Source organism: Budorcas taxicolor, chromosome 5, assembly GCF_023091745.1.
Source record: "Budorcas taxicolor isolate Tak-1 chromosome 5, Takin1.1, whole genome shotgun sequence".
NCBI lineage: Eukaryota > Metazoa > Chordata > Mammalia > Artiodactyla > Bovidae > Budorcas > Budorcas taxicolor.
The window spans coordinates 32019501-32028014 of NC_068914.1; the positions used below are offsets into that span (position 1 = coordinate 32019501).

Below are 8514 nucleotides of genomic sequence, written 5' to 3' on the forward strand. Positions count from 1 at the left end.
CCACAGGGGAAGCCCTCAGTCTACAAGTACTTTATTATAACATCCCAAACTGACTAAGAGAGGCATAGCGCTGGGTGTCAAGAACAAGTAAGGTCAGATGAATTAATTCTGACGAGTGTTTCTGGGGAAAACTAAACTTATGGATTTTATAAGTTTACGAAAACTAAACTTATGGTACACAGATTTCAGCAAGATAAATGCAGTAACATCAATATCATTATAGATAAAGCAGAAAATTCTGCCAAAGGCAGCCTGCAGCACAATAAAAAAGAGTCAAATCATAGCTACTTAATAGCTAGTAATCTTGAGCATAACACTTAACCTTTCTGGGCTTGGTCTGGAAAAAGAGATGGTTTGTCTGGATGATGAAAGATAAACTAAAAATATACACATACAGACAAGGATAAACTAAAAATACACACATATATGGACACACATGCACACACATTCTTATATTCTGGAGGACAAATCTGATTTAAATGCACATGCCCTTTAATTCAACAATTTGCAATTCCATGTTTAAGATTCTAAACTATAGAAATATTCATACTAATATATAAAGTCAATGCATAAGGTGTTTGCTAGTGTTATGAGTGTGAGGGAGTGTTAGTCGCTCAGTGGTGTCCGCTCTTTGTGATCCCATGGACTGTAGCCCACCAGGCTTCTCTGTCCATAGGATTCTTCAGACAAGAATACTGGAGTGGGTAGTCATTCCCTTCTCCAGGCAATCTTCCCAATTCAGGGATCAAACCCAGGTCTCCTACACTGCAGGCAGATTCTTTACCGTCTGAACTCCAGGGATATAATGCTAAATAAGAGCAATTTAAAGTCCTTCAATAGGGGAAAGGTTTAGTAAACTGCAGAATGTCTACCAGAAAATAACAGAATGTCTATCTAAAAGGGATGAAGCAGATCCAGAAGCAGCTGACATAGATAAATATCTATACAATGGTGTTGCTGCTAAGTCGCTTCAGTTGTGTCTGACTCTGTGCGACCCCATAGACGGCAGCCCACCAGGCTCCCCCATCCCTGGCATTCTCTAGGCAAGAATACTGGAGTGGGTTGCCATTTCCTTCCCCAATGCTGAAAGTGAAAAGTCAAAGTGAAGTCGCTCAGTCGTGTCCGACTCTTAGTGACCCCGTGGACTGCAGCCTACCAGGCTCCTCCGTCCATGGGATTTTCCAGGCAAGAGTACTGGAGTGGGGTGCCATTGCCTTCTCCAATACAATGGTGTTAACAAACTACAAATACTTCTTTCGGGTTTTGTCTGTATAACAGTCTTAGGAGCCAGATGGTCTGAGTTCACACATCTGCTCTATCACTTTCTAACTCATCAATACAAATTCTTGAATCTCTATAAACTTCAGTTTTCTCATCTGTTAGGTAGGGACAGTTACAGAATCTACCTTAGAGTGTTACTGTACAAATTAAGCAAAACGTGACAATCATTAAGTGTTCAATAAGTGTTAGGTATTATTTCCCATTACACAAAGTTTTGCTTTGTTGTTGCTGTTAATGGTTAAACCTATCAATCTTTTCCTGCAGGACTTCTCAATTTTGGCTTCCCTACCAGAAATAATTCTAGTATAATATTTATTTCATCAAATAGTCAAATCTTAAAATTTATTAAATAATCCATGCTCTTGACACTAATTTGAAATGCCACTTTAATCAAAGCAAAATTCCTACATATATGGAAGTCTATTTCTGGCCTCTAAATAAGCGGTTAGCAAACATTTTAGGTAAAGGGTCAAGCAGTAAATATCACAACCAGTCAACTCTGCCTCAGAACACAAAGGCAGCCATAGAAAATGAGTAAATGAATGGCAGAGGTGTGTTCTAAAGGATGCTGAAGCTTTAACTTCATATAATTTTCATGTTACAAACTATTCTTTTTTCCCCAAGCACTTGAAAATATAAAAGCCACTCTTAGGTCACAGATCATACGAAAGTAGGATCAAGTCTGGTGGACAACCAGACTTGGCATCCCATGCCCTAAACCCTTACGAATTTTTACATTCTTCAAAATGTTTTTTATAAAATTCCACAAAACAATACATGTAATAAAAAGGTTAAACACAATATAAAGGCATACAGTGACACCTATCCTTCTAACCCAGAGGCCGGGTTCCCTTCTCTAGTTTTTGTGTATTCTTCTAAATCCATTGCCATTATTAAAATCTCAGCAGAAATAGTCTTATATGTGTATACATAACTTTCCACATGTGAATTAATCTTCAGGATAAATCCCTGGAAATGGAACTTTCCAGCTGGGACAAATTTCCATAAAGCATTCATTTCAAACAGTAATTGGTCAGTTATCTATAGCTTCTCCCTTACTCGGGATAAACGTTCCAACATGCTTTATCTATTATCCACCTTCCCAATTAACTTTAAAATCATATCAAATATATGTTCCAGATTACAGACTTAAAAACTATATACGCTGGCTTATGACTTCTTCTTTTGCATTGCATTAACCTTCTTAGCTAGTTAGCAATGCCTTGGAGTAAAGAAATACATTTTACTGTTTTCTTTCATTACTGTTTCTTGAATTCCACATGTATTTTTCTTGGATTAATTTTTTATTTGATATAGTTCATCCTGAGACATTCCAAGTGGGTCTGGGTAAAAATGATTTTATTTTCCCACTACTTTGAATGAGAGTTTGGTGAGAAATAAGATTCTGAATTCAAAACAAGTCCAATGTGGTGGTGGGGGGGGGGGGGGCGGAATGCTCAATGAGAGCTTTTCTGGGGGAGGAGCCACAATGCAAGGCATGTGCAATCTTAGCTCCCCATCCAGGGATGGAACCCTTGCCACCTGCAGTGGAAGCCCGGAGTCTTAACCAATGGACCACCAGGGAAGTTCTTTTTCCAACACTCTATGTTTTAATGTTCAAGAACTGACTGTGTATTTTCAGGCCAGCTGGTATACATTCAGTAGGTATGTGACTGTGCTGACTGTGCTCAGCTGCTCCGTCATGTCCGACTCTTTGCAACCCCATGGACTGTAGCCCACCAGGCTCTTCTAACCATGGGATTGTCCCAACAAGATTACTGGAGTGGGCTGCCATTTCCTCCTCCGGGGACCTTCCCCACCCAGGGATCGTACACACATCTACTGCATATCCTGCACTGCAGGCAGCTTCTTTACCACTGAGCCACTAGGGGAGCCATACCTTCCCAAATCTGGGCCTATTAATATTTATATTAAAGTCTTCTTCTTTTTCTTACATGAACTCCATTGTTTCAGGTGCAGTCCTTTGTGTTTTGCTCAGTCAGGGGTATCTTTTAATCATCTTTGTGGTCTGTTTCCATTATAAACGTATCACTATCTCAGCACAGGTGGAAACCACTGTACTCCTGTAGTAAATTCACAATTGTAACTAACCTTATAATTCAATTTTACATTTATACCCAGAACTTTGTGCAGTATGAGAACAATGTTAAGTGTCTGACTTGCAATCCATTTGACTCTTCAATCCATTTTTAGTCACCTTCTTTCGGTGTTTCATTTCCCCTAACAACCACTAACTTGAGTAACACAGTTCTTACCTAAGTGTTACACAACAAGTCTCAGGGACAAAACGGCACCACCTCTTATCCACCAGACTTAACTAAGGGACAGTTAAATAATGACAGTCATAGACGTGCAATCCAAGGAGTAAATAATATGGTAATAAATCACTTAAGTCTTGAAAATATTAATGGTTATGCTTTTTACCAATCTTTAATGTTACAAAAGTTAAGATAACAAACTGTACTTTTTAAAAAAGGAAGACTCCAGGATGATTAAAAAGTAATTTTCCATCTACTTTATGATTTAGCCATTCCACAGCTGACACAGATGTTCACCAAGACATTTGTAAGAATGTTCATAGCAGTCTTCAAAATACACAATATAGAAAAACTAGAAACAAAAAGATCAACCAACAGAGTAGTCATATAATCATGCAATGGATTCTACACACAGTAAAAAAGAACAAACTACTGATGCATGAAACATTACGGGTGAAACTCATAAGCAGTATGCAGAGTATACTGTATGATTCCATTAATACAAAACCCCAACTAAACAAAACTAATAGATGACAGAAATCTGAATACTGATGGGGGGGCGGGCACAGGGGTATAACTGACTTAGAAGCAGCAGGGGGAAAACTCCTGGAATGATGGAAACGTTTCATAGGTATATAATATGATGTGGCTGGTGGCTGCAAAACTTCATACATACATAAAAGTTCACAGAGCTGTACAACTAAGATTCATGCACTTAATGACTTCATATATATTTTATACCTCAATCAAAAAGTTAAAAAATGTAATTTCCAAACTGATGGACTAAAACTGTGTTTATGTAAAAATTCTCTGAGCCACAAATACTGGATATCCAAAATCCTTTATACATTCTTTAAATCATAAGACAATTTAAAACAAACAGTATCAGAATAATACAAAACCAACGTTAACATTCTCAGTCATAAGATACTTGGGAGTGCTACTTCCACATTTGAAGTACTATTTTAATACAACATTAATTCCAGCAAAAATGGAAGTCCAGCTCCTGAGAACCATCAGTGATAGTTAAATATCCAGACATCACATATAAATTTGAAAAGCAGGCTGAAGGATAAAAGCTTAAGATTTACAATCAAATTTTCATTCTGCCAATAACATCATCATCAACAAAAGCCTCACTATGGTGTTTACCAATTATTCCTCTGCAAGTTGCTCTGGAATAGTATAATTTTCAAGATGAAGTCTGAAAATGCAAGAGGTTTCCCGTCCCTTGGTCTCCTCGGCCCCACTAACTGCTCCACAAATGTGCGTCTTTCAAAGGCGCCTAGCGTCTGGGAGAAAGCCAGGCTGCCGCCAGAGAATACTAATTTAACGCAATAAAGAGGTAACAGCTGACTACAAAGTTTATCCACTGAGGGGAGCACAGACAGTGGTGTATTGGTTTTTTAAAAAAGTGATAAAAATAAAACACCCAAACCAACGGTCTCTGGCAGCACTGTTCATAAAAAGACAAACCGCTCCGAAAAACCGCAGCTTTTCCTGACACGGAGCCGACTCCGGAGGGCTTGTCCGTGCGGCGACCCCACGCGGACAGGAGCCCCCGGAGAGCTCGTCCGTGAGGTGACCCGACCAGGACCGAGACCCACAGTCCGGGACCCGCACCCCCGCGCTCTGGAAGCTGCAGGCCGGTGAGCCAGGAGGGCTGGGTACTCACCGCGTTCACCCATCTGCTCACGGCGGCCGTTGCCCTGCCGCCAGCTCCCCAGCCGCAGGCACTATTGGGCGGCGCCCGGCTCTCTGAGGCCGCCGCCGCCTCACCTCCCACCCTCGGGGCGCGCCGCCGCGCCGCCAACCTCCACTTCCGGCGCGCGTGAGGAAATGGGGCCGCCGCAGCGGAGCGATCTCGCCACGCCCACGCCCGCCCCGGCCCCGCCCCCGTCCCCGCCCCATCTGCGCCGAGCTTGGCGACGAAAGCGCAATAGCATCCAATACTGATTATAATCCATGATCTGTTACACATATGCCGGTGTGCGTGACCGCGTGTGTGGAGCTCAAAAAAACGATTTGTGGAGACTGGGAGAGTGCGGAGGTCAGTAAACTGCTTTTGCCCGAGCAAGCGTCTACAAGGACGGGAGTACCACCAGCTTGGGCCAGACGGCTGGCTTTGCAAAAGGAAGGGACTCAGCAGAGGATGGCAGTGCTGATTCTGCCCAGGAACCCTGATTTGGGAGACCGAGGGGGGATAAGTGCCTGCGTGGGAAGTGAGCTGAGGACTGACAGGTCGTCAGGGGTGTCTGAGCATCCTCAGGAGTGCTGGGCTGCGTGTTTAGCCCCAGAGAGGAAGCCCTGGCTGCCAGTCACTCCATTTCTTTGGCCCTTAATTTCCTTGTATGTGAAAGGAGGGGATTGGGGTAGATTTTATGGAAAATGACTTCGAGATCTGACATTGCTTGACTTCAGTGGGTGCGGGGGGAGAAAAGCCCTCCCTGACATTCCCGCCGCTCAATTGCTGTTCCAGAGACATCCCCAAGGCACTTTGTCAGGCCCCAAGCTGAGCAGTAGAGGAGATACCGGGAGTCTGCCTTTGTCTGGGCAGCACATGACTGTGCTAAGAGGGCTTAGGTCTCTTATCTGGGCTCCGCTTTCCCCATTTGGTTACCTTGGCAGCCTTCGTGGACTTAGCCTCTTCAAGCCCCAGTTTTCTCAACTATGTTATGGGGACAATAACACAGCATGTACTTCCTAAGATTGTTGTGAGGATTAAACGAAATTTTGTATTTGAAGTGTTTGGCACTGTGCCTAGCAGGTACATGGTAGGCAGAGCTCATGGCTATCATGAAGTGCATTAGTTAGAACAGAAGTCTGGGGTGAATGGGGGGGGGTGCCTCCTGTAGGAGTGGTGGTGTTCTGTGTGTTAGTCGCTCAGTCGTGTCCAACTTTTTGCGACCCCATGGATTGGGGCCCACCAGGTTCCTCTGTCCATGGGGTTTTCCAGGTAAGAATACTGGAGTGGGTTGCCATTCCCTTCTCCAGGGGATCTTCCCAACCCAGGGATCGAACCCAGGTCTCCCATATTGCAGGCAGACTCTTTGCCACTAGGGAAGGTCACAGTAGGTGGTGGTCTGAGGGGTTTCCTAATGACCGCTGTCTTCACTGGATGATGGTTGTTGGGATGTCTTTAAGCCGGATGTTCTCCTTGGATATGTCCTGTGAGAAATCCCATGGGTGAGAGAGTCTGGAAGTCTACTTCTAAGCCAGGCTTGAAGAATATCCAGTCTCTACCCAACCTCAAGGTTTCATTCTGCTCTCATATCATTTCTGAACAAATCAAAACATTTACAGTTCTGACACCCTTTCCCCCTCAGCCTGACTCAAGAGTAAAGAATTCATCTAGTTATAGACTCCATGGGTCTCTAAGCTTCTGAAAATAAGGGTCATGTCTTTTGTCTCCCAGGACTTTGCACATCTCTCTCTCTGCTAAGTCACTTCAGTCGTGTCCAACTCTGTGTGACCCCATGGACTGCAGCCCACCAGGCTCCCCATCCATGGGATTTTCCAGGCAAGAGTACTGGAGTGGGGTGCCATTGCCTTCTCCGACTTTGCACATAGTGGTCAATAAATATATATTGAATTGGTTAAAATAACACGTAATGATCCCTCTCTTTTCCAGAATCTCTACCATTTGACCAGCTTCTAGAGAAGATGACATGCCTGATTACATTTTCTGCCTGCCACAACTACACTTTGGTCTGGTTGCCTGGTCATGCTCTAGGGAAAGTCTCTTGATACCTCTATGGAATAGGTTATGGTCTTCAGTTTACAACAGGGAAAACACAAACTCAAGAGAAAGAAACTGTAGAGGCTCTCTCAGTGCAGGATGTGGCATGAAATCATAGCAGTGTGTCGTTTCTTTAAAACCGTTCTTTGAATCCTCCATTAGAATTGCTTTAAAAATACAACTTAGGCTCTGCCATCAATGAATTTTAATTGTAAGCTTATTAACTGCCAAATCATACACTGCTAAGTCGCTTCAGTCGTGTTTGACTCTGTGCAACCCCATAGATGGCAGCCCACCAGGCTGGGACGCTCCAGGCAAGAATCCTGGAGTGGGTTGCCATTTCCTTCTCCAATGCATGAAAGTGAAAAGTGAAAGTGAAGTCACTCAGTCGTGTCCAACTCTTAGTGACCCCATGGACTGCAGCCCACCAGGCTCCTCCATCCATGGGATTTTCCAGGCAAGAGTACTGGAGTGGAGTGCCATTGCCTTCTCCGAAATCATACATTAAATGTATGTAATTTGAATTTAGAGGGAAGATAATGCATAATTCAAATTCTATGGTGGATAATGGGTGATATATTGGGGCTTATAAAATAAGTAGTTCCCTTGGGAAAAATACTAAAGCACAACTGTGGTATGATTAGTATCAGAAGGATGTAGTTTAAAGAACCCTAAAATCTCCCACCAATCTCTGAGGATTTTCTTTTAAACTATAAAGCTTTCCTCAGCCTGCTTCTGCACGTATGTGTGCATGCTCAGTCATGTCCAATTCTGCAATTCCACGGACTATAGCCTGCCAGTTCCTCTAACCATGGGATTACCTCAGCAAGAATACTACAGTTTGTTGCTGTTTTCTCCTCCAAGGGATCTTCCTGACCCAGGGGTCGAACCTGCATCTCCAGCATTGGCAGGTGGATGCTTTACCACTGAGCCATCTGGGAAACCCAGCCTGCCTTTGAGTCTCTGCCAAAAGTAAGTGATGGGTCTGACCCCCTTTCTATGGCAAGCTCTGAATAAATAGCCTTTGCCTGTTTCATCGGGGCAGTCTTCATTTGGATCATTTTCCTGGTGGCCCCACCAAGATATGGTCTGCATCATAGTCTGCTTGTTGCCTCAGACTGCAGCCTTCAAGCAGATGTGGTACATGTGGCCTCCTTGTACCTTGCATTTCTTCATTTGGGGTCTTACCTCTGCTCTCTTTATGTTAGATTCCTG

At 43.4% G+C, this 8514-nt stretch overlaps 1 protein-coding gene across 1 annotated transcript in view; it reads right to left on the reverse strand.

Moving 5' to 3' along the window:
* CSGALNACT2 (chondroitin sulfate N-acetylgalactosaminyltransferase 2) overlaps positions 1-5328 on the reverse strand; it is a 56871-nt gene extending 51543 nt beyond the window's left edge. Inside the window, exon 1 of the mRNA XM_052641351.1 lies at positions 5236-5328. The gene's annotated coding sequence lies outside the window, so the exon portion shown is untranslated. The remainder of the gene's footprint in view (positions 1-5235) is intronic.
* Positions 5329-8514: the final 3186 nt, after the last annotated feature.